This window comes from Suricata suricatta, chromosome 3, assembly GCF_006229205.1.
Source record: "Suricata suricatta isolate VVHF042 chromosome 3, meerkat_22Aug2017_6uvM2_HiC, whole genome shotgun sequence".
NCBI lineage: Eukaryota > Metazoa > Chordata > Mammalia > Carnivora > Herpestidae > Suricata > Suricata suricatta.
The window spans coordinates 78,269,202-78,295,665 of NC_043702.1; the positions used below are offsets into that span (position 1 = coordinate 78,269,202).

At 41.5% G+C, this 26,464-nt stretch overlaps 1 protein-coding gene across 1 annotated transcript in view; it reads right to left on the reverse strand.

Moving 5' to 3' along the window:
* LYPD6B (LY6/PLAUR domain containing 6B) overlaps positions 1-26,158 on the reverse strand; it is a 171,252-nt gene extending 145,094 nt beyond the window's left edge. The window contains exon 1 of the mRNA XM_029933010.1: positions 26,139-26,158. The gene's annotated coding sequence lies outside the window, so the exon portion shown is untranslated. The remainder of the gene's footprint in view (positions 1-26,138) is intronic.
* Positions 26,159-26,464: the final 306 nt, after the last annotated feature.

Below are 26,464 nucleotides of genomic sequence, written 5' to 3' on the forward strand. Positions count from 1 at the left end.
AAATAAGTGGAGGGACACCTGGGTGGCTCAGTCAGTTAAGCATCCGACTTCAGCTCAGGTCATGATCTCATGGTTCATGAATTCGATCCCTGCATCAGGCTCTGTGCTATCAGCAAGAAGCCTGCTTCAGATTCTTGGTCCTCTCTCTCTCTCTCTCTCTGCCCCTCCCCTGCTCCCATTCTCTCTCTCAAAAAATAAATAACATTAAAAATAGATAAATAAATAAATAAGAAGAGAACCTATAAGAAACAGAACCTCTAACTTGCATCGGAACTAAAATCAGAGATTATCTAAGAAGATCCTCTAAAACCAAAAGAAAGAAGCAAAGACTCTGAAACAACTGCTTTATAAACTACATAAACCCCAAACACCTGTATGCACAGGATGGCTTCTGTCTCTCGTGTTTTCCTCTTTTCTTTAGTTTCCAAAAGAATAATATAGAAGGTCTACAATCAGCTGGTGGGGGGAGGCAGAAACATGAAGTTTAAAAATAAAATCATGCACAGAAAAGACAGAAAACATTATCTTTAAATGTTATCAATAAGTGTACTTGAGGGATAAATTGCTCCTTATGCTTAATTTTTCTGTATTTTCTGAAGCTTCTATAAAGAAATGTAGGTATTTCTAATGAAAAGCAAATTTTAGAAAGATGGTTAAATTCTTAAAATGTCAAAGAACTGAAATGTTTGCTAAGGGTCAAAATATACACATACAAAATACGATTAGGAGAAGGAGTCAGCACTGAGAAAGCTGCCTTTCACAGTTAAACAATTCAGATTTCTATCCTAGTGCACCTTATACTCGAGCATGTCTTATGCTTTCTGGGGGGCTGTTTGCTTGGGGCACCTGGGTGGCGCAGTCGGTTATGCATCTGGCTCTTGATTTGGCATGGTTCATGGGTTTGAGTCCCGCATCAGGCTCTGTGTGGAGAGAATGGAGCCTGCTTCAGATTCTCTCTCTCCTTCTCTCTCTGCCCCTCCCCTGCTCATGCACAGTCTCTCTCAAAATAAATAAATTTTAAATATTTTTTTAAAGTTAATAAAAGAAACACGGGTGATGGGACCCAAGGAGGTGCACTTCTAACAAACTCTCAGGGGATACTGACGCTGCCGATCTGCAGACTCCCTTGGCGTAGCCAGGTTCGAAGCATCAGGAAGTAAGTAGAGCCAAGCCTGTGTTCTCCCAGGAAGGATGCCAAGCTCATCTGAGGCTGAACAAGGAGAAAATGAACTCAGAATTTCACCTTCTTTCGAAGTTCTAAAGCAAGGGCATAGAGACTTCTCTCTGGTCAACCCTTGGTGATTAAATACTTAATTACGTTCTTTAAAGGGAGGGGGCGTCAATGAAATGAAGATTCCAGGACCACCGAATGAACACCCTAGAATCCACAAACATGCCAAATCTCTTGGTGGTACTTTTCAACCACATTGTTTCTTACAATGATTTTGTTAGATGCCTAAGAATAGGAGGCAGTCCACAAATTCAGAATCTACCATTCACAGGGAGACAAAACAAGCCAAACACGCACTCCACGAGCTTACCTAGCACTTACCAGGCGACTCTGAGAACTCTGGAGCACAGGGAAGGCAGTGAGCTCGTAAGGGGTCAGAACAGGGCCTGTCCTCTCACCACCAACCTCATACTTCTCGCCACCTCAGGGTCCATCAGGAGCTAACAGCAAAAACCATGCTCCCAAACTCTGAAAAACCTCAGTAAGAGACTGAATGCCTAAGAAATGACTCAGGCCCACACCCAAAATCCTCCACCTCGACAACCCATCAAAGCAACAGAGGGCGACCTGTGGGGATTCCTTCCACCCTAAGGAAGAAGCTACCTGGCTGAGAGGCCTCCCAGTTCTGTGCACTGAGAACCCCAGCAAGAAGCAACGTAATTAACCATTCAGAAGAGCCCAGAGAATTCCCACCAGCCTCCATGTCCCCAAACACCACATTGCCATTTATCCCCAGTGCTGTCATTTCCTGCCTGCAGTGAAGTAATTACACACAGTGGGAATTCTGGAGCTGCTGGTTCTAATGTTTATCTGCTGTTAACTTGTTGTGTGACCTCAAAGATATTTCTCTAGTGCCTTGATTTCCTCTGCTATCAAAACAAGATAAGGGAATGACATGCTTGACAAAGTGCCCTCATAGAATACGAGTCATCGCTACCCTAGAGATGCTCACGGGGATGGTAATTAACGTGTCTTTTTCACGAAGGCCTTCAGTAAATATGATGACATGTTGTGTAAAGCATGGGATCTCAAATGACATTTCCTTTTTTGCTAAAACAGTTTCAGTGGCAGATGCTACCTATAAAATTGTTGATAAAAACTGTATCGAATGTGCTTCTCTGTAAATCACTGTTTCATTCACTGAGATGTATTTCTCCAAAATCGGGGCTCTAACAACAGACCATGGCTTCACAGGTAGAAGAAACCCTAGAAAAACCGCCTTCAATTATATTTCTATAACCTTAACATCCAGTATTGAAAACTTAGTTAAGTAAAAGGAGGCTGCCCTTCTTTACCAGTGAAATAGTTTGTAACCACTGATCACCATGTTTAGAAAACTAATTAGTAACAGTCTGGGCAGGTAAGAAACAGCTGGTTACAAACCACTCTGTATGTAACACAATCAGTATAACCTGATTTTGTAAATCTACGTAGGCATAAAAAAAATACTCAATGAACGGTAGCTATTACATTTTACACCTCTCTTTCGGGCCCCGGCCCTTTTCTCGTATCTCTGAGTAAGTCACATATTCAAGTTATGACACGTTTTAATCATTTATGTGTCACAAAGGTAATGCGAATTTTCCCAGTCTGTTGTCGCTTCATTTATATAGAAGTTTTAAATTTTAATATATTCAAGTCGACTTGTTTTTTTCTTCACTGGTTGCTTCTCTTGCTCTAAAGCCATGAAAATCGTCATTCCTAGGCAGACCTAATAAATATTTTCTGCTAGCTTTTCTATAATTTGATTTGCAATATTCAAGCCTCTGGACTTAATTTATAAGATATCCTATGTTTGGTGGGGTCCAAAGTGTTAGCTTGTTATGTCCAAAGCATTTCTTAATTAATCTATTAAATAATGCTCCCTCATTGCCTTATTTTGAAAACTTCAGCACACTGGTGTTTGTTATACGTTGTTAGGAAACTATTCCAGTTCACTTTTTAAATAAAAAGTACAAAAACCTCAAAGGAAAACCTCAAATATTCACGGTAGTTTCATAAGAAAGCTCAATAAAAGATTGTGAATGAATCAAATCATCGTCATCAAGCCCTTTCACCTTCAACAGGGCATCAGTCAGCTAAGCAATAATTCCTATTTAAAATCAGTTCTTCCCATTCAGTCGAAGGCTTTGAAAATATATTTGTAAGGCATAGAAGTACATGAGAGCTGAGTCACCAACTGCTGTTTGAATTCTCTGATCATTTTATGGGGCAGGGCTACTTCATGGGTGACAATATTATTCTCACCCCAATACACCTCAAAAGAATGCCCCATGGCCTGCAGAAACAAAAAGTAAAGAAGCTGAAGAATTCATTGCTTAATTTAGTCAAGATTTAGAACTATCATTTTCACTCTATTGATTTTCCTTCCAGATACATTAGAAACCTACCATACATAGTATGTACTATATAAATTTGGACATGGTTTTTCCATTTCTAATGTCTGCATCTTGCCATTTCCACGAAAATATAAGCACCTGGAAAGCAAAGGGTATGTTTATTGGAAAAGGAAGGAAGGAAGGAAGAAAGGAACGCAGGCAGATGGACTCGTTTGCTGAGCCTTGCCCCCGGTAGACACCCAGGAAAGGCTAACAATGGACCCACTATTTTAGCATTTCAGCCATAAATGATGCTTAGGGGAAAAATAATTACAAATATACATATAATATGCCACTGAATGTTTTCATCTGAATTCATCTCTCCTACTAAGTAACATGGACAGATTTTTGCTATCAACTCACACCCTGAAGCACAAGACATGATGATCTTTCTTTCATTTGCATAGCTACGGCTCCTCGTTATCCAGCCCTATTTTTTTAACTCAACAAAATAGAATTGCACCATTAGGATTTCAGCATGTCTGTTCTTGCACTGACTATTTTGAATTGCGCCTTTTAGAAGCAACCACTTTAAGAAAAAAGAAAAATTGTAACTCGTAAAGTACACGGCCTCTTGGCTTGGTTTTACAACCTGAGCTTTTCTGCGTTCGTTTGCCTGTTGCTTTTCCACGTAGGGAAGGAACGTGAGACGGGTTCCTCTGGAGAAAGGCAGCTGACGAGAGTCCTTGGCCTCGTATTTTCTGTAATCCTCTCCACCCATGAGCGGACTAGTTCTAGACACTCTGCTCATTGTCGTCATTGTCATCATCATCATCACCATCATCATCATCATCTTCGCTACAATTTACTGAGCATTTTATATAAGTCAATCACACTGCTAAATGTTTTACTTGTTATTTCCACTGTTGTTTTCATTACCAAAAAATTTTAGAATGTATTTCCTCTCCATTTCTGAAACAATTGCTCGATGCAATACTATGCATAATTAAGTGTAATTTTAGAGATTGTGCTTAATTTAACCTAAGAAATGACTAGCGTGTTAAGAAATGTGATATTTAATTTCATAGTATACTTCTTTCTCATACATAAAACAGAAAAGTCTGACCTATAAGAACATCTCACAGTCCCTGCTTCTCTCTTTTCTGTTGGAAAAGAATGGACGTGCCTGTCAGGCACCAGAAGGAGGCCCAGGAAGAGCAGGGAGATGATCTTACATGTTGGCAAAGCAACCGTATCTGACGCCTCCCACCGCTGTCCCCATCCTGCTCCCAAGCCCCGAGGACTCTGGGAGACCCAGGTAGAGTTACATACTCATAAGCACGAAGCAGACCGCCTCTCCCTTGCCTCTCTCTCAGCATTTGCCTACGGGCGTCCGCTGGAGAGCCAGGCACACCTCACAGGAGGTTCCCAGGGAATAGAAAGCCAATGCCAGGGAGCCCGGGGAAAGATACAATTCCTTCCACTGTATCAGGAGAGAGGTATCTAAAAACACATATAAACACACACCTAGATTATTCTTGGGTTTAAGCACAAGTCTTAGCGTAGCTGTTCACGTCTGCTAAGAACCATGTTCGAGAATCTCTCTGCAGCCTGGGAAGTCTTGAGAGGCTGCAGAGCAGACCTGCAGAAACACCTCTGTTCCTTTTCCACCCTTTCCCACGCATATGAAGGGAGAAAATTATTGTCCCCACTTCATCCCACGGAGTCTAGCGTCAAACCCCCACCACTGAAATGTGCAGTCTCTCCAAAGACTGAGAAGCAGGAGAAGTGCAAGGCCTGGAGGTCGGCACTGTGACAAGGGCAGGGAGGGCCCTATTGAAGCCATGCCCCTGGGGTGCAGGTGTCCCCACACTGAGTGTTGGCTTTACTCCTCACCGCAGCCCATGGATGTCACAGTTGCAGGAGACACCAGCCTGTGGAATCTCAGGCTGTCGGCCTCCGTCCTCCAGTCTTCCCTGTGCTCAGGTCCTTGGCCAAGTAGCTTTGCAGCTCCTTCCACTGATGGGGATCAGAATAATCCCTTGCCTCTTGATTTCAGGCTTGGCCTGGGACTGGCTTTGGCTGGAAAGAACCCAGGCATGTAGAGGCCCTGCAGGTTTCCCCCTCTTACCCTTCCATCTCCGCCCCTGCCTGCGGCTGTTGCCCTCCGCTTGGATTCCACCTGAAGCAGATGAAAACCCAAACTGCGTTCCCAGCTAGGCCATAGCTTGAATGAAGCATGGCTGCTCAGTCAAGCCCAGCCTAGATCAGCCACGCCCCAGATCCAACCGCAATTGCAGGGGCCTTAGTAAATAACTGCGGTTATAAGCCACTGTGTTCTAGAGGTATCTAAAAACACATATAAACACACACCTAGATTATTCTTGGGTTTAAGCAGAAGTTCTAGAGTAGTTAAAAAAAATTTTTTATTTTTTTTTAAATTCATTTTTGAGAGACAGAGAGAGACAGCATGAGCAGGGGAGGGTCAGAGAGAGAGGGAGATACAGAATCCGAAGCAGAGACACAGTTAATGCCTACCCACAGCTGGAATTGGTAACGGCAGGATTCAACCCCAGTCACTCACATCCAAAGACCTTGCTCATAAGCGCCGTGCAAAACAGCCTTGCAAACCACCTGCCCCAAGTCGCCTAAAATTTAACTGTGGCTTCCCATACACTGGGGTAAAATCCAAATTGACAAGCACATTCATCAAATAGTCCAGGTCATTCAGAGCCTGATCCCTGCTTATTCCATCCAGGCTCCTGCTCATTCCCTCTCACCCCTACCTCAAGGTCTGCCTCAAACAATCACACTAAGCCCCTACACTTCACCAAACTCCCCTACTCCCTCCCACTTGGGACCCATTGCTCCCTCTGCCCAGGATGCCCTCCCCCTCCTTTCTGACCATCTCTAGTTCTAAAATACAGGTCCTGGGGCTCCTCCTACAGAAACCACTTCCTGTCCCCAGCCTAGAGCATGTGGCTGGCTGCTCATCCTGAGTGTTCTCCCAGTTCCCAGGACCTTCTCTAAAAAGTGAGAGTGGGGAGGAGGAGTCTGGGTGTCTCAGTTAGGTAAGCTTCTGACTTCAGCTCAGGTCATGATCTCGTGGTTCGTGGGTTCAAGCCCTGAGTCAGGCTCTGTGCTGACAGCTTGGAGCCTGGAGGTTGCTTTAGATTCTGTGTCTCCCTCTCTCTCTGCCCCTCCCCCTTTCATGCTCTGTCTCTATCTCTCAGAAACAAACATTAAAAAATTTTTTTTAATTTAAAAAGCAGGAACCACTTTGTGCTATTACCATCTGCTTAGCTATTTCCTGAGCCCGGCCATGAACTCCTTAAGGGCAAGGCCCAGGTCTTACTCATCTTTGTCAGCCCAGTGTTTAACAAGGTGCCTAGTCTCATCGTGGGAGCTCAATAAAAGTTTGCTAAATTAAAAAGCGGGCAAAAGGAGCAGTGACATGAGGGAGAAATGGATATGGAGACAGGAGGTTTAAATTTTCATTTTTAAATAACAAGTCTCATTTCTAATAAACATTAATTAAGCTGCTCAACACCCCTGGGTCTTCAGCTATATATTCTTCAATTAAAATAGTTCTTTCATGACGGCTTCCTCTGCCAAGCCTTTCCTCGCAGGCTTCTGTGCTCACTAGAGCGTCTTGGGAGGAGTAACAAAAGGCACTATATTTGCTTGAAACAGAAGGGAAATTGAAAGCTTACTCCCTTACTTCACTCCTGGCAACACAAAAATGCACACACTCTGGTTTCAAAAGAGATGGAGGCAAGTTTGTGGTAGAAGGAGGCACATTCTTAAGGAGTGAAAGGAAAAGATTCCCAAGACAGGGCACAGATAAGTGATGACTTGACATGAGGAGAAAAGGCTTATTTAATCCAAACCAGCAAGTGGCTCCTGGGAGAGGCCGCTTTCAGAATCCCAACTTGGAACTGACAGGTGGTTATTATTCCTTAACCTCAGTGATACCCACTAAAGGTTCAGAGCTGGGCAACCTCACAGCACCCATGGAGAGCTGATGAGAGCCACAAGATGGAGGCAACAGGTGCCCTCAAAATCACATGTCTCCAGGAGCACCTGGGTGGCTCAGTCAGTTGAGTGTCCAACTTCAGCTCAGGTCATGATCTCATGGTTTGTGAGTTCAAGCCCCACATCAGGCTCATTGCTGTCAGCACAGAGCCCACTTCAGATCCTCTGCCCCATTCTCTCTGTTCTTCCCCCACTGTGCTTTCTCAAAACAATAAAAATAATAAAACATTTTAAAAAATCACATGTCTCCCAGGCCACTTACATTAGCCAGGCCCTGATCCTGGAGCCACAGAGAATCTATATCAATAGGAGTGAAGAAATGGTCTGCTCCTGAAGTCGGAGGCTGAAATCCTATATGCACACACCCCTTTTCCCCCTGCAGTTTCGCTGTCACTGAGGAGTGTTGTTCCTGGTGTTGGTGTCTCCAGAGAAAGATGGGAAACACCAGAATAATGGGGGTTCCCTGATTGCTGCCACCTGCGGCTAGCCTGGATGTCAGAGTTACCGACGAAGGGAATGCAAGAACCACAAGATCTTTGAGACCAGGCCATCCGGAGCTTTCAAATGTTTTCTAGTGACCACAGCAGCTTGCAGAAGCATAAATATTGAGAAGGGAACGGAGCCTGCCCCCTTTGGGAAGCCGGGGCCAGAAACCCTGACTATTGGTGCAGGGACAGCCTCTGAGATGGCTTGGTGGAGGCTTGGGCATATGGACTGGACATCACAGATTTAGTCCAAACCTGCATCTTGCAGTATGGAAACCATGGTTCAGAGAGGTAAGGTGACGCCTCCAACGTCAGATGATCTGAAGGCAGAGGGACCAAGACCAGGATTCAGGTTCAAACACTTTCCTCTACATAGTGCCACTCCTTTTTCCAGAAAGGGCCCTCCATACCCTAACCTTCCCTCCTCCCATGAGCAGGTCCCAGGGCCAATCTAGGGCTAGACTGAGGTAATGAGCAAGCTAGTGACATTATGTGTCACTAGTGCGTTTATCATACGTACTAGGGAGAGCTCTGCTACGAACACCAATTCTTCCCCCCCCCTCACTCCCCACCCCAAGCAACCCCCAAAATGGACAAATCCTCAGAAGCTTTGCAACAACCTAGAACTTTCTCAGGACCTGCTCCCATCCCCTTTCCCTCTCCATTGCGTTCTCTCAGCCCTGAATCAAACGACTGCCTGCAATGCCGAGATTCTTCAATTTGCCGGGTTTGTCCTACATGGTATTTGTGTTTGGTCTTAAAATGCTGCCTGCTTCACTTTCTAATTTCATTTTAAGAAGCCTGCAAGGAGAGAAGCCAACATTTAATCGTAGGGACTGGAGGGGACTGTACAAACCGCTTACAAGGCACAAATAGAGTAGTTATTTTCCTATTTCCCTTCTGATTGAATTGGCTGCTGTATCAAATGCAGTAAACAATGTGAACCAGAAAGCAGTTCTGCATCCTTATCTCACCCCCTCACGTAATCAAAAGAAAAAATGCATTGTAATAAAAAAGGAAAAAAGGAAACTGGAACTTCAAATTTGTTTAAAAGTTAATTAAACTTGAAAGGTTTGTGGGGATAATACATTTTCTTTTGTAGCCTATGACCATAAGGTTCACATTCCGTTTTACCAGCGGGATGATAAAAAGTAACCTGATGTTATTTTAATTGTAATAATAAATAATAAAGCTGGAATAAAAGGTTTCTTTTTAAACAGCAAAGTAAAAATGGAAACACATATACCATAGGATTCTGACTTAACTCACAAAATAAAAATTGTAAACTCTGCTGAGGTGTGTGCCTAGTTCATTGCTTTTGTTAATACCACTTTCACTCTTCTCTGGAAAGATGACTTCACGGTAAGCATATGGGTTTGACTTTATACGCACCCTAGTTAATCTCCTGAATTGACAAGACTAAAATGGAATATGCTCTTTACAAAGAAAATTCAGAGTACAATAAAATAGAGCAGGCGGCCTCCTGCAAGCCTTCTGAGTAACTCAGATCTCGGGCCGGATGCCGTCCCCATGCTGTCAGTGCCACGTCACAAGCACCCATGGGAAGGACAGTGCTGAGTCAGGGGGAAGCAGGGATCCTCCATCAGTCACTGACGTGAGCACCGAGGCTCCTGTTCTATCACCAGACGTAACAAACGGAGCCTAGAGCGGGGCTAAACATGGACTGCCGCCCACTGGAAAATGTTGTGTGAGGGGGTGTGTGTATGTGTGTGCGTGAGATCACACATTTCAGAAAAAGAAGAGTTGCTGATGGGAGAGAACAGCAACTGCTGAATAAGGTAAGAGGTTCCTCCTACTGAAAAAAAAACGTAGAGTTGGATAAACAGATTTCCAAGCCTCCAGCTCTAAAATTCTTTGATTCTATGGAGTAAAAAGTGAATGTTCCATCAGCAAACTGAGACAAACATCCAAGAGGGAAGTCTACATGTTACCTGTTACCTTCTGACAGGTTACCCTGGATAGGAGCCACTTGCCAGAATATTAAACTTCCTATTTCTGATCTGTTTCCCCCAAGACTCTTCCATGAGCATCCTGAAGACACGGTGTGCATGAACTCATCTTTGACATCCCAACCCTGGACCTGAAGCTCGTAGTGGGCAGTCAAGCGTACGGAAAGGCAGGAGAGGGAAAAAAAACTAGCAGGGAAAATTTAAGTTTTCGTTTTAAGCAATAAATGTTTATATCCTTGGCACCTAGATGTCACATGAATAAATTCTTCAATTAAATTTACCTTTTCCTATTAACTACCATGCCACGCCTTCAAATGCACAGGAACAAGGCAACTTTTGTTTGTTACTTCCCTAGAGAAACCAATCAGCAACTCCTGCTCCATCACGCACATTAAGATTATAGAAAGAGTCATCAAAAAAATGGCATAAATAATACTGACCACTTCGTTAATCAGGAACTTAACATACGAACAAGGCAAAGATGTCTGCTCTCACCACTTCTATTTAACATTGTATTACTGCTTCTAGTCAAGGCAATTAGGCAAGAAAAAGAAATAAAAAGCAGCTATATTAGAAAGAAAGAAGTAAAATTATCTCTATTTGCAGATAACCTTATCTCACATTTAGAATATCCTAATGAATTCACTAAAACATTATTAGAACCAATCACCAACTTCAGCAAAGTTTCAGGATACATGATCAAAACTAAGAATCAATTGCATTTTTATGCACTACCAGCAACCAATGCAAAAATAAAATTAAGACAATTTCATTGACACAGCACTAGAAAAACATTATGGTCAGTAACAAATTTAACAAAATGTAAATGTTCAGTAACAAAATGTAAAGGCACAGTAATAAATTTAACAAAAGAAGTACAAAACTTAACACGGAAAGTTATGAAATATTATAGAAAGAAATCAAAGAAGACCAAAATAACTAGAAAAATATCCCATGTTCTTTATTGAAAGACTTACTATTGTTAAAATGGCAATCATCCTCAAATTGATCTATAGTTTCAATACAATCCCTATCACAATCCCAGCTGGCTTTTTGCAGAAATTAACAAACTAATCCTAAAATTCATATGAAAATACAAGGGACCCCAGAATAGACAAAATAATCCCGAACAAAAACAAAGTCGGAAAAGTTACATTTCCCAGTAACAAAACTTTACAAAGCAACAATAATCAAAATTAGGTCGTAGTGGCATAAAGATAGACATATGGATCAACCAAACAGAATTAAGAATACAGAAGTAAATTATATATATTTATTATCAACCAATTTTTGACAAGCTATGACAATCAAAGGGGGAAATAATACTTTTTTCAGCAAATGGTGTTGGGACAACTGGATAGCTACATGCAAAAGAATAAATCTCGATCCCTAACTCACACCATACACAAAAATTAACTCAAAATAGATCAAATATCTAAATAGAAGAGCTAAATGTATCAAATCTTAGAAGAAAATATAGGGCAAACCTTTGTGACTTTGAATTAGGCAATGGTTTCTTGGATATGACACCAGAAAAACACATGAAAAAAGAAAAAAAATTATTAGGACATTATCAAAATTAAAACATTTGTATTTCAAAGGATACTATCAAGGGAATGAAAAGATAACCTACAGAATGAGACAAAATATTTGCAAATCATGTAGCTGATAAACGTCTAGTACCAAAATATATAAAGAATTCTTACAACTCTACAGTAAAAAGACAAACTACCGGATTGAAAATCGGCAAAGGATCTGAGTAAACATTTCCCCTAAGAAGATACACAAATGGCCAATAAGCACATGAAAGATGCTCAAAATTGTAGGTTATTAGGAAAATGCAAATTGGAACTGCAAAGAGAGACTACTTCATACTCCCAAAGATGGCCACAAGGATAAAGTTAGAGAATAAACAGTGTTGGTGAAGATGTGGAGGTATTGGAACCCTCACAACATTGCTGATAGGAATGAAAAATGTACAACAGCCTTGGAAACAATTTGGCACTTCCTCAAAAAGTTAAACAGAATTACCATATGATCCAGAAAAGCAGGTATACACAGAAGAGACCCGAAAACACATGTCTACACAAAAACTTGTACATGAATGTTCACAGACGCATTATTCATAACAGTCCAAAAATGGAAACTACCCAAACCTCCATCAAGATGAGGAGGTAAACAGAATGTGGTATATCCATACTACAGAATACTTTCCAGCCAGAAAAAAAAGAATGAAGTCCTGAGTTATGCTATCACCTTGAAAACATTATTGAACTTAAATCTTGAAAACATCATATTAAGTAAAAGAAGCTAGACACATAAGATCACATACTGAGTGATTCCACTTATATGCAATGTCCGGAATGGCTGCTCGGGGCTGAGAGGAGGAGGCAACAGGGAATGATTGCTAATGAGCATGAGATTTCTTTGTTAAGTTCTTGAAACATCTTGGAATCAGATAGTGTTGATAATAATTCACAACATTGTGAATATACTAAAAACTACTGAATTGTATACTTTATTTTTTTAATTTTTTAATGTTTTATTTATTTTTGAGACAGAGAGAGAGAACATAAGTGGGAGAGGAGCAGAGAAAGGGGAGACGCAGAATCCAAAGCAGGGCTCTGAGCTGTCAGCACAGAGCCTGATGCGGGGCTTGAACCCATGAACTGTGAGATCATGACCTGAGTCGAAGCTGGACACTTAACCAGCTGAGCCACCCAGGTGCCCCTGAACTGTATACTTTAAAAGGGTACTTTGTATGAAATGTATGTTTACCTCAATTTAAAAAGAACACTTATGGTAAGATATGTGCATATGTGGCTGGTGAAAATGTTTACTGGTAAAATGTCTTGAAAGACAGTTTTGGAAAAAGGTATCAAATTTGATCCCATAATTCAAATTCTAAGAATGTTTCCTCTGTAAATAATTACTAATGTCACATCTATAGCTATAAAGATGATCTGCAATGTCAATAATAAGATCCGAATATTGGAAATACCCTGAAGGCACAGACGTCGCCCGCTGCTGCGAACTGACGGAGTCCCTCTGGTCTGGGCGGCACAGGGGCTGGTCCGCAGTGCCTCCCTCGCTGAGGCACCTCTGAGCCCACCGGGCTGGGTGTGGCGAAGAGATGGGCACAGCCCCGGCAACAACGCCACAGACTCCGACTGTTCCTACCCAAAGTTCAGCAGTTTTCAAGAATAAATGCTTCTCGGATTGTTATAGGCCTTTGATAGATCACCAGAGTGACAAAAAGGCTGTTCGTTTTGTCCAGATTCCTAGTTGTTTTACAGGGTCCTTCCAAATCCTCCACACCGGACCAAAAGCCAGTAATCCCGCTTCCTAGTACAGATTTTAATAAATAATAATCCTGGTGCTGGAGGTGGCCTGGGGCAGAGGTACTCTCAAACCTTGAGGTGATAAAATAGATTAGTTCATGCTTTCTGGAGGCAGCACAGAAATATGTATCTAGAAGGTTAAAAATATTACTTATTTTAATTATTTAATTATGTCACTTCTAGAAATTCTATTCTAGGGGCACCTGGCTGGCTCAGTCAGTTGAGCATCCAACTTAATTTTGGCTCAGGTCATGATCCCAGGGTTATGGGGATTATGCCCTGTATTGGGCTCCCCACTGAGTGGGGGGCCTGCTTAGGATTCTCTCCCTCCCTCCCTCTCTCTCTCTCTCTCTCTCTCTCTCTCCGCCCCCTCCTCTAAAATAAAATTTTTTAAAATTCTATTTTAAGGAAATAATTGTGGATGTGCTCAGAGATTTAGCTATAAGAATGTACATGACAGAGTTGTTTATAACGGCAAAAAGCTGAGTTCAAGCTAAATGTATAAGATACATCCTCACGATGAAAATATCAATACACCAGCCATTAAAAATGTTTTACGTGACTATATAATGACATGGAATATGATTATAAAGGTTAAACTAAGAAAAAGAGCTTTAATACAGTGTGAAAGTTATTATTTCATGCTTAGCGATATACATACATGCTTAGAAGAAACGAGAATGGCTAAAACAGTGACTATTGGAGCACCTGGGTGGCTCACTTGGTTAAGTGTCCAACTTTGGCTCAGGTGATGATTTCATGGTTGGTGGGTTCGAGCCCCATGTTGAGCTCTGCACTGGCAATGTGAAACCTGCTTGGGATTCTCTCTGACCCTCCTCCACTTGTGCACACACACACACTCTCTCTCAAAATAAGTGAATAAATAAACTGTAAAAAAAAAAAAAAACAGTGACTATTACTGTGTGGTGGGAAAATAGCTATTATTCTCCACATTTTCTATAATGAACTCATATCACCATGATAATAAGAAAAAAGATAAAATTTACTGTTTTTAAAAGGGTGAAATCATATAATTTAAGACAAAAAAAATCTCTAGACTCGGAACTTGAAATAAACTTATCACTACAGTTGAGTATTTTCATATTTAGCTCTAGGCTTCATGGCTGCTAAGGCAAAAAGGGAAATATAAGAATGATCTAGATGTCTACTGCTTTATTTCTCAGTTCTTTCCAGGAGATGAACTATCATTCTAGCCCTGAATTCTGTAGTCGCCACCCCTTGCTCAAAGATAAGTAACACACATGGTGCCTTTTTCATAATGTTCTTCCATCCCTATTTCCACCATAGCAAAATAGTCCCCAAATTCTGTTGGGCTGACCACCATGGACAAAATAAATGAAAGATCCTTCTTGACACCTAAGGAGTTCATAGTCTCTCAGAAAATCAAGACGCACATATAGCTAATTAGGATAATGCCTGATTAATACGAAAATGTGGGAGGGCACATAACAATTTACAGAGTCGTCAACAACACTCCTCAAGGAACATTCGATTTACCTCCCACTGAATTGGGGCCACAGGACAGAAATGGTGTCTAAAAAAAAGACAAGGGACCCCTCCTCTACTCTGAGCTGATCTGCTCACCTGAAGGGCCCTGGCCTCTGAACTCAGCCATCGATGTGCAGAGGACACGAGACGTTAGAGCCCAGTGAGCTCGTGACACTGGCCAAAGCATCGAGGAAGCTGAAACTCAGCTGAAGGAGCCAGCAGCACACAGGCGCAGGAAAACTCTGAAGAAGCAGGAGAGCTGTCCTGAAACCTTTGGAAGGAAAGTCTGTCCAATGAAAGATGGGTCAGATGTGCATTTTCCACACTGCAAAATACAACCCCTCAGAGCATCATGAAATTGATCTAGAGGAACAAGACTTACAGTAAACACTGTGTCATAAAAGGCCTGTCACAAGTATGAGTGTGAGTGTGTGTGTGTGAGCGTGTATGCATGCACATGTGACCACGTCCTGGGTCACACACATTTTTTTTCATCCAGCTTGCAAGGCTGTAAACTAAGCAAATTATTTGGGAGGTTATAAAAGGATATATGTCAATTCAGTAGAAGGAAAGCACCTCTAACAAGTAAAACGATCTCACACCGGGGTTTACTCTTTTAAACGGCAGAGAGTTTCCAACCCCCAAAAGGCTTCAAGCAGTGCCAAAGCTATAGACGGCCATGGAAGGTATTCATTTAAGTAGGTAGTTCACTGAGAACTCTGCTTCCTTCCTATTCTAGGAGACTATCAGTGTAGATCACAGGCCATTAACTATCACCGAAGGCACAATTAGGAGAAAACAATTCCATGGAGTCACCAAGGTGAATGTATAGAGCCTGGACTTTTATTTGGTTATTTACGCTGGAATAACACCTCTGTGAAAGGAGAAGTTTTAGGACCATGGTTCTCAGCCTAGATGTACCTCAGAATTACCTGGGAAGCTTTTAAAAGATACCCATACCTGAATCTCAACATGCATTTAAAACACTGGCCCCTAAAATTTGTATTTTGTTTAATGTTCTTCAGGTAAGAGTTGAGAACCACAGATTTATAGGTCTAAAATGTATAAATAACATTTTATAAAGCACAGAGGGAAGGGAAACAGCCCCAGGACTTACATGAAGATCATAAAAAGAAAGGGAGAGAAAACATCAGACCAAAGCTTTTAATTTTTGTTCAGGGTGTAGAAAGCTGAAAACGACATCACTCCAATGCTCACAACAAATAAAAAGTCAGATAAAGGGCAAGTCTGGAACTTTCTTGAATCCCCTGAAAAGCTGAGGTCCTAGGGAAACAAGCTGGCCCTAAATCCACAGGAAAAAAAAAGGCAAGCACTTGTGTACCTGAGGCAGATGTACCTGGACACTGGTTGACACGCATCCAGTAACAAACAAGAGAGTACTGCTGGAAAAGTTGAAAGAGCGAGGAGACAGACCACTCTGAGGCACAGAGCAAAGGCTGACACTGACAAACCAGCCCCAACTCTACACGCAAACTATCACGAGAGGAATCTGAAGTGTGTGGAGCACTGAGAATAACCTGACCAACGTCAAACCTCAAATCCAGTTCAACTCCTGACGTAGCGATCAACCCCCACCCCCCACTAAACGTCTAGAAGAAGTAGAAAAACACTCCTATTTCCAGACATAAAAACTGGGAGGCACCTGAGAGGCTCAGTTGGTTGAGTGTCTGACCCTTGATTGTGGCTCAGGTCGTGATCTCATGGTTGGTGAGATAGAGCTTCACCTTGGGCTCTGCGCTGAGTTCAGAGCTTGCTTAGGATTTTCTCTCTCTCTCTCTCTCTCTCTCTCTCTCTCTCTCTCTCTCTCCCTCTGTCCTCTCACACTCACACTTTCTCTCTTTCTAAAAATAAAAATTAAAAAATAAAACTATCTTGGTCTCTCATGTCCTATACAAGATGTCCAGTTCTCAACAAAACAGAGAGCATACAAAAAGCTAGAGAAAAACAACACTGCCAAGAGATATGGCAATTAACTGAACCAAACTCAGAGAGAGCACAGATGTTGAGGCTATCAGACAATAAATTTTAAATGGCTTTAGTTAGTTGTAAAGGTGGACAGTATGAAAGATCAAATGTATAATTTTAACAGGAAGATACAAACTGTAAGAGAAAATTAAATGAAAAAACCTGAAAGGCTAAGCATAGTAACAGAAGTAAAGACTGCTTTCAACATGCCTCAGCTGATCTGACACAGTCAAGGAAAGAATCAGTGAATTTGAAAACAGGCCAACAGAAATACCCAAACTAAAACAAGAAGAAATGAAAAGAATAAAACAAAAACAAAAAAAGTATTCACAGCTGTGGAACAACTCAAAACTTCTAACCTAGGTATAATCAAATTTTAGAAGTAGAAAAGAGAGTGGAGCAAAAAAAAACATTTGAAGAAATACTTGTTGAGAATTTTCTAAAATTAATGACATATACCAAACCATAGATCGAAGAAGCTCAAGAACACCAAGCAGGATGAGTACCAAGAATGTGCACACATGCCACACACACACACACACAGATATAGCACATTAAAACAGGTGAAAAACAAAGACAAAAAAAATCTTCAATACCGTGGGAAATGAAACATTAAATATAAAAGGACAAAGATAAGGATTACAGAAGACATCTTGTCAGAAGGCATGTAAGAAAGAAGACATCGAAGCAATATCTTTAAGGTGCCAAAAGACAAAAATAAGCTGTCAACCCAAAATACTATACCAGTGAAAATATCTTTCAAAAATAAAGGAGAGGGAAGCCTGGGTGGCTCAGTCGGTTAAGCATCCAGCTGCGGCTCAGGTCATGATCTCACAGTTTGTGGGTTCGAGCCCCGTGTTGGGCTCTGTGCCGGCAGCTCAGAGCCTGGAGCCTGCTTCAGATTCCGTATCTCCCTCTCTATCTGACCCTCCCCTGCTCCTGTTGTCTCTCTCTCTGTCTCTCAAATATAAATAAAAAACATTAAAAAAAATTAAAAAACAAAAACTGAGAGAATTCATGGCCAGGACACCTACACTACAAGATATGCCAAATGAAGTTTTTCACCCAGAAGGAATATAATGTCAGAAACTTGAATCTACACAAAGACACGAAGGGTGCTGGAAATGGAATAAATGAAAGTCAAAAATAATTCATCTTTTTCTTACTTGTAATTGCTATAAAAGATAACTGAATGTTTAAAGCAGGAGTCAGCAGACCATGGTTTATAAACCAAATACAGCCCATAGCCTCTTTTAGTATCACCTGGGAGCAAAGAATAATTTTTATATGTCTTAGGGGTTGTTTAAGAAAAACAGAAAATATGCAGCAGAGACCAAATGTGGCCTCAAAGCCAAAAATATTTACTTTCTGGTCCTTTGGACAAAAAGTCTGCCAACCCCTGGTCTAAAGCAAAAATAATAGCAATGTTTTATTTACAACATATGTGAAAGAAAAATGATGATAACCATAAGCACAAAGGAGAGAAGAGACGGATTAGAACTATACTGCAGTTAAGGTCCTTACACTACGTGGGAAACAGTTTACTATACTCTGAAAGCAGATTCAGATTAATTATAGAGATATATGAATTTATTTATACATACACATTTTAGCATAATCACTTAAAAATGTTAAAGAAACATAAATAAGAAGTCCACAGTGGAGATAAAAGAGAATCATAAAAAGGACTCAAAAGGAAAAAGAAAGGGCACCTGGGTGGCTCAATTGGTTAAGCATCAGATTCTGGCTCTTTTTCTCTCTCTCCATCTTTCTCAAAAATAAATAAGCATTACAAAAAAAAAATAGGAAAAAGAAAGAAAAAAAGAACAACAGCTAGAAAAAATGGACGATCTTAACTAAGATTAATAGCATAGTAAATGTGAATGCTTCAACACACCAATTAAAAGACAGAAATTGTCAGATTGGTTAAAAAAATAAGACCCAACTATCTGACGTCTGCAAGAAACCTGCTTTAAACATACAGGACAAGGAATACTAACAAGGATAAAGAGAAATATTATATAATTAATAAAAGAATCCATTCCCCAAGAGGACATAACAATCCTAAATATATATGTGCTTAAGAACAGATGATCAAAATACATGAGGCAAAAAGTGATAGAACAAAAAGAAGAAACTGAAAAAACTGACAATTTTAGTTGAAGATCCCAACATGCCTCTCTGTTATCGATAAAACAAGTGAACAGAAAATCAGTAAGGACATAGATGACCTAATATTTCCAGAACATTCTACCCAACAACAGCCAAATACACATCCTTTTCCAGTACACTATGAGCATTCACCAAGAAAGACCATATTCTGGACCATAAAATAAATGTGAACAAATTAAAAAGAACAGAAATTATGCAAATTATATTGTGAGACAATAAAAGGATTAAATCAGAAAGCAATAACAGAAAGACTTTGGAGAATTCCCAAATACTTAAAAATCAAATGACATCGTTTCAAACGACACATGGGCCAAGAAGAATTACCAAGGGATATTTTTTAATATTTTAGTTTTAAATAAATAAAAATAAAAATATATATAACAAAATGGTAGAATGCATCTAAAGCAGTGGTTAGAGGAAAATGTATAGCACTAAAATGCATGTATTAAAGCAGAAGAAAAATCTCAGACCAGTAATAAAAGCTATCTCTTAAGAAAACAGAAAAGTAATTTAAACCTAAAGCAAAGAGAAGGATGCAAAAAAGAGAACAGAAAGCAATAAAACGGAAAGCAGAAAAACAGACAAAATTAATGAAATCAAAATCTGAATCTTTGAAAAGATCAATAAAATTGATAAACTTCTAGGCAGAATAAGAAAAAGACTGAAGACACAAATTACCAGTATCAGTATGAGATGAGAAAATCACTAAAGATTCCACAGACATTAAGTGGATAATATAATAATATCACAAACAATTCCAGGTGAAGTAGAACAACTTCTGGAAAGATATAAACTACCCAAACTTACCAAGAAATAGGTAACCTCAAGTGTCCTATACCTATTAAAGAAATGAAAGTTGTAGTCAACAACTCTAGGCCCAGATGGTTTCATTAATGAATTATACCAAACTCTGATGGAAGAAATAAGACCAATCCTGCATAGTCTCTTCCAAAAATACATCACAACCAAGTAAAATTATCCCAGGAATATAAGCCTGGCTCAACATGTGAAAATCAATCAATATAATTTGCGGTATTAAATATGGAGACAAAGAAAATCACCTGATCTTGTCAATCGATGATGAAAAGGCACTTAACGAAATTCAAAATCCACCCATAATAAAAATTCTCAGTAGCTTACAATACAAGGGAAATCCCTTAACCTTATAGGCATCTATTCTCAGTTAATATCATACTTAATAGTGAAAAACTGATGATTTATCTCCCAGGACAAGAAACAAGGCAAGAATGTTCACTCTCATCACTGTTATTAAACAATGTATTGGAATCTTAGCGCAAAAAGGCAAACAATAAATAACTAAATGGCATTCTGATTGTAATTATTTTTATTCACAGATGACATGACTAACATTTCAAAGCATCTACAAATAAACCCTCTAATGACTTTAGTAATGTAACAGAATATAATGTCAATATTTTAAAAATTGCATTTCTGTTCTAGCAATAATAGCAACCCCCAAAATGAGATATTTAAGTATAAATCTAACAAAACACATGCAATATCTATATCCTAAAAACTACAGAATGCCAATAGAATAATCAAAAAGGATAAGTAAGAGAGAGATAAGACATACCATCTTCATGGACTGAAAGACTCGATATTGTAAAGATGTCAATTCTTCCTAAATTAATCTATACATTCAAAAGGATGTATAAGATCAATTCCTCATTCAAAATCCCAGCACGATTTTTTTATAGATATTGACAAGCTGATTCTATAATTTATATGGAAAGGCAAAGGGACTAAGAGAGCCACAACAAATTCTGGATAAAAATAAAGTTGGAGGACTTATATTGTCTGCTTTCATAACTTATTAATATGTCACAATAATCAAGACAGAGGTAGTATTGGCACAATATAGGCATATAGATCAATGGAAATGAATCGAGAGTCCAGAAATAAACTTTACATTTACAACCAATTGACATTCGACAAAAATGCCATGGTAATTCAATACAGAAGCAGAGTCCCTTCAAAGAATAATGCTAGAACAACTGTATTTCACATGAGAAAAGAAAAGAAAAGAGAAAAGAAAGGAAAAGCAAAATTGCTTGACTCACACTTTACACCTCATACAAAAATTAACCCAATGGATCACAGACGTAAGTGTGAAACATAAAATTATGAAAGTTCTAGAAGAAAACATAAAAAATTTCAAAATAATTGGCTAGGCAAAGAATTCTTAGATATGAGAACAAATGTTTGACTCACAATAAAAATTAATGAAATGGTTTATCAAAGTTAAAAACTTTTGCCCTGAGAAAGACACTGTTAAGGGAATAAAAGTATACGGCACATCCTGGGAGAAATTATTTGCAAATCACATTTCTGACAAAGAACTTGCATCTAGATTATGTAAAAAACTCTCAAAACTCAACAATAAGAAAACAAACAACTCAATAAAAATAGGCACTCAAAATTACCACTGCATAACATTTAAAAGCTATAAACTTTTATTTGAATGTGTGTATATTTTTCCAGTCCATATAGGCCCAAACATAAGTTCTCATGATATGTTTTTTTTTGTACCGTATCATTTGACCCAAAATGAGGCTTTTGATTTCTGTTAACCCTTGATGCACTTTATACCGACCTTAAAAAAAAAAAAAAAACTATTAATTTTCATTGAACTCAGGAGATAAATTTACAAAAGTCCTTAATAAAGAGACTATTTTTCCTATCAAATAAAATTGTCTCTTTAAACATACCCATTATAAGTTGTAACTTTGAAACATAAAAATTTATTTTCTCACTTTTTAAAAATTTTTTAATGTTTTACTCATTTTTGAGAGAGAGAGACAGAGTACAAGTGGATGAGAAGCAGAGAGAGAGGGAGGCACAGAATCCCAAGGAAGTTCCAGGCTCTGAGCTGTCAGCACAAGACCTGACACGGGGCTTGAACTTGTGAACTATGAGATCATGACCTGAGCTGAAGTCAGAGGCCCAAATGACTGAGCCAACGAGGCTCCCTTCACCTTTAAAATAATGACCCCTGAGCATGAATCACATTTTTAATCACGTATTTCCTCCTTCTCCCTGATACCAAAGCTAAACAATTCTGGAACCCAGTGATGAAATAAAAGACTTATTTCCCCTTTGCTCATATTTCTTCACTTATTTCTCATCACCTGGTACCACATTTTGTAAGTCATTGTAAATCATGTTTGGGAACAATGTGAGGTATAACAAAGAAACAAAGATTCTGCATGAAAGAAATCTTTTAAGATCAAGTCATTCAGGGGTGCCTGGGTGGCTCAGTCGGTTAAGCATCCGCCTTTGGCTCAGGTCAGATCTCACATTTGTAGGTTCAAGCGCCGTGTGGGGCTCTGTGCTGACAGCTAGCTCAGAGCCTGGAGCCTGTCTTCACATTCCATGTCTTCCTCTCTCTCTGACCCTCCCCTGCTCATGCTGTCTCTCTCTGTCTCTCAAAAATAAATTAAAAAACCATAACAAAATTAAAAAAAGGATTAAGTCATTCAATATGTAACCGTCTTCCAAGAGAATACCTTTTTGCCCCCCAATATCGTACCTGCTGCGGCCATACTTCTCTGCTGGAAATCAGAGAGGGAATAAACCTTGAAGACTTCCAGCATTATGCCCAGCTTGTTTCCAACTATTGCACTCTTTTCTTACCCTATTTTATTTTTTTAGAGTCTTCTTCTTCTTCTTTTTTTTTAGAATACTTGACACACAATGTGACATTCGTTTCAGGTTTACAGCACGGTGACTCAACAAGTCTGCACGTTACCAGTAAGCTCACCACAAGCACAGTGGCTGTCACCTACACCACTGCTACCACACCACTGACTGACTACATCCCTATGCTGTACCTTTCATCCCCGTGACTTACTCGGTCCATCTCTGGACGTCTGTATCTCCCACTCCCCTCCGCTCATTCTGCCCATCTTTCCACCACCCTCCCCTCTGGCAAGAGTTTATTTCATTTCTCTTATAGTACTTCTCAACACCTGAAATATGAGATAAAGCATAAATAAATAGGTCTCCTTCCAGCAGATTGTAAGTTCCATGAGAAGAGAGATTCTGTCTTGCGTGTTGTACTCTTTTACCCCCTGCACCCAGAACAGGGTCCGGCACAAGCAGATGCTCGATAGACATCTGTGGATCAACAAGTGCCCGAGGCACCTCTCCTTACCCGGTCCCTTCACGTTTTCCCAACGATCCTGGCCATCCCATAGCAGCACTGCTGATGGCAACAACAAAATATGCTGCCCGCCACTGCCTCCTTTCTTCCTGGATTAGTGACCAAGTCTTTTTGCCAATTTCTGTGCTAAGGAGGTCCTGAGGGCATGTCCCTGATTGCCCACTCTAACTCCAAATGCCCACCAGCATCCACCATAGCAAATGGAAACAAAAAGAAGCCCTCGCTTCACACGTCAAATGAAAACAGCCTAAAGGCTTTAAAAGCAATAGGCAAGAGAGGCTGGTTTCCTACTGAAACAACTGTTGCGCATTCATCCACTGGATGTACTGTCAGGAGAACTGTTTTCTCCTCCGGGATCTTCCACTAACTACATCTTCACCAAGTCTCAGCCTGTTAGTTTGAAGACAGGTAAGGATTCTGACATGAAGCAAGCTTAGAGCAAGCAAGTGTTCTTGGCAGGGGATACGGGAGAGGGTGCAGGGGAGGTACTGGGGAGTGGAAGGCAGGAAGGCCCAGCTGTGAGGCGTTTTCAAACCACACATGCAGCTCCAACCCCTCTACCCTAAGCCACCCCTACGGAATCATCACCACAGCGTAAGCCACTGTTGCTCTTCTAACAGGAGCATGAAAAACTCAGAAAAACTTCTCTGGGTTTTAAGAGTAAGTTCTTGGAGGAATGAGACCGAGGGATAGCCAGAGTGGTTTGGAACATGGGGTCCTCCCGCCTCTGCCTGTGTCTCCAGCCTCGGCCCCTCCCTCCCCTCAGCCACACCCCGTACTTCTATTGTACTGAACTTCTCCTCACTCCCTGGACAGGCCACGCCTTTCTTCACCTGTCACGCCTGTGGGAGAAACCAAGACCGCTGGACAGCCGGTAGGCAGTGCCGCTTCCTTCCTGGCCAACAGAGCTCCGGCTTTGTTCAGACAGGTGCATCCATCTGCTCAGGGAAGCTGAGCCCCCCGCTTAGGGGCAGACGACTGCTTGGACAACAGGATCACAGCCTGCTTTCCTCTCCTTTATCAGTGACCCACTCAGGCTAGGGATATGGCCCTTCTGCACCATGATATAGAGCTTCTGGGAAATTTGGTCCTTTGTTATCTAGAAGCACTGAGAAGCAAGCCCTGTCCTTCCCTTTCTGCTTTGGATGTTATCACCTGAAGCCGTGATGCAGCTGCAGTCGGCCTGTGGTTGAGCAGGGAAAACCAAGAGAATCCGACCTGGATCCCTGACCACTTCAGACCACCTACCTCCATACTTCTTAAGTGACACAGCAAAGCAACCTAGGCTATTATTTACAACAGCCAGCGCTGCTATTCTGCCACACGGCATGGAAGCTCCTCAGGCTCTTTCTCCCAGAGTAGCGCTACCATCTCCAACTTAGAGCTCAACTGCAGTTTCCTTGGGAAGTCGTCACAACATCCCCAGACGGTTAAACAATTCCAGGCACTGTCATCTCCACATCTGCTTCCTGTGGGCTTCTCAAAAGCAAGCATGTTCACCCTTGACAGAGGCCCTGGGAGACTGTAATTAAGTCTCAGTTTGGGCTTAGCACAAGGGACTCCATTTTGGGCCTACTGAGTGAATGCACAACAAAACAATGAATGAAAAGATGAACACAGAGGATGCCTTCCATGCCTTGGATAAAGACAGTGACTGACAGACTGAATATGGCACCCAGGCTGTCTATAGTCTACTATGGACTCTGTTTACATGGTGGAGAGCCAAGGCGGAGAGAGTGCAATCAATGGACACGTCCTGTTTTTATCTGCCCGCTGGGAACTGCCCCTCCTCAATCTCCAGCAGCTGAAATGGAACTGAACTATTCCCCGGGGCACTGGTGGCACCAGTATCCACTCCTATCGTGGAAACCCACTCCCTATACCCTGAGATGGCTTGGCCTGGCTTTGGTCTAGTATATCAGTAAGATTTGCTATTAGGATGAAGGAACTGCAAGAAGAGAGAGACTCTCTCCACCCCCACCCCATCGACCCCCTCTCTCTGAAGGAGCAGATAAACCTCCAGGTGCCAGTGCTATTTATCACTCCATACTGAAAACCAGTCAAAACCAGTCAACAGAGGGTGAAAGGAGCCAAGATATGTATGAGAGAGAATGAGCCCACCAGCCTTATATGAGCGCCTGGATGGAGCTATGCCTGAAGCTAAAACTCTCAGCTTACTTCATTTACAGAACCAATCAATTTCTCTATTGCATCAGGCAGTTTTTGAGTGACCAAAACCCAACTCAAAGGAAAGAGTTCTGACAAATACAGTTGATAATGATGCAGCAGGCTGATAACACTTCTCTGTCTGCAGGTCCTGTGTCCTGGCACCTCTCACGCCTCTAGGATGGTGTCAGGAAGTAAGACTGCATGGAGACCGCCTAGCGATGAACAGGTCAGAGTGGTAAAAAAAAAAAAAAAAAAAAAAAAAAAGTCACCCCCCAAAACACACACACCACCACTATCAGGGTTTCCCCCTAAAAAGGGTAATCTGAGTCTCCTGTATCTCCTCTGTTCAGAAATGTGTGGAGCCCTCTGGGAGGCATAAAGTGTTACATGATCACATAGAAGAAGAAAATGGAGAGAACTTTGAGGAAGCTTGTGCTGTGTACTTTACGAATATCACAACACTTAAGGCTGTTTTAACGATTGTTAACACCCGTGTTGCCTTTGAGGAAACCCAGCATCAGCCAAGTTAAGTAAGTTGCTCAAGGTCACACAGCGAGTCCAGTTCCCCTCCCTTCTCACTCGGCTCATAGGCCCTGGGAGACGGAGGCACCCGTCCACCTCCACCCCGATCCCTACACCGCCCCCAGGCACCCAGACCCGCAGCCAAGCAACGTCAGGCCATCAGCTCAGAGAAGCCGCGCATACTCAGCTATTCGGAAGCCCCGGGTGACGAACTGACCCCGATGCCTGGGTCGCTCATTCACCAGCACCAGCAAAAGTGAGGAGCCGGGCAGACAGCAGCGGCGCCGCGGAGGGAGAGGCGGGAGCTCCTCTGGGCTCTCGGCTGCCCGATCCCCGGCCCCAGCTCCGCGCTCTCCCCGCACAGCCTCCCCTCTTCCCCACCAGCGCCACGCGGACGGTGCTCGGCGGCGCCCTGGCCACTCGGGAGACCCTCGAGGGCCCCCTGCGCCCGCCCCCCGTCCAGTCCAGATGTTCTTAGCTGTTCGCCTCCCTGCGACTTGGGGACCCCCGCCCCTCCGGGGCTCCGCGGCCCTCCACCGCCCG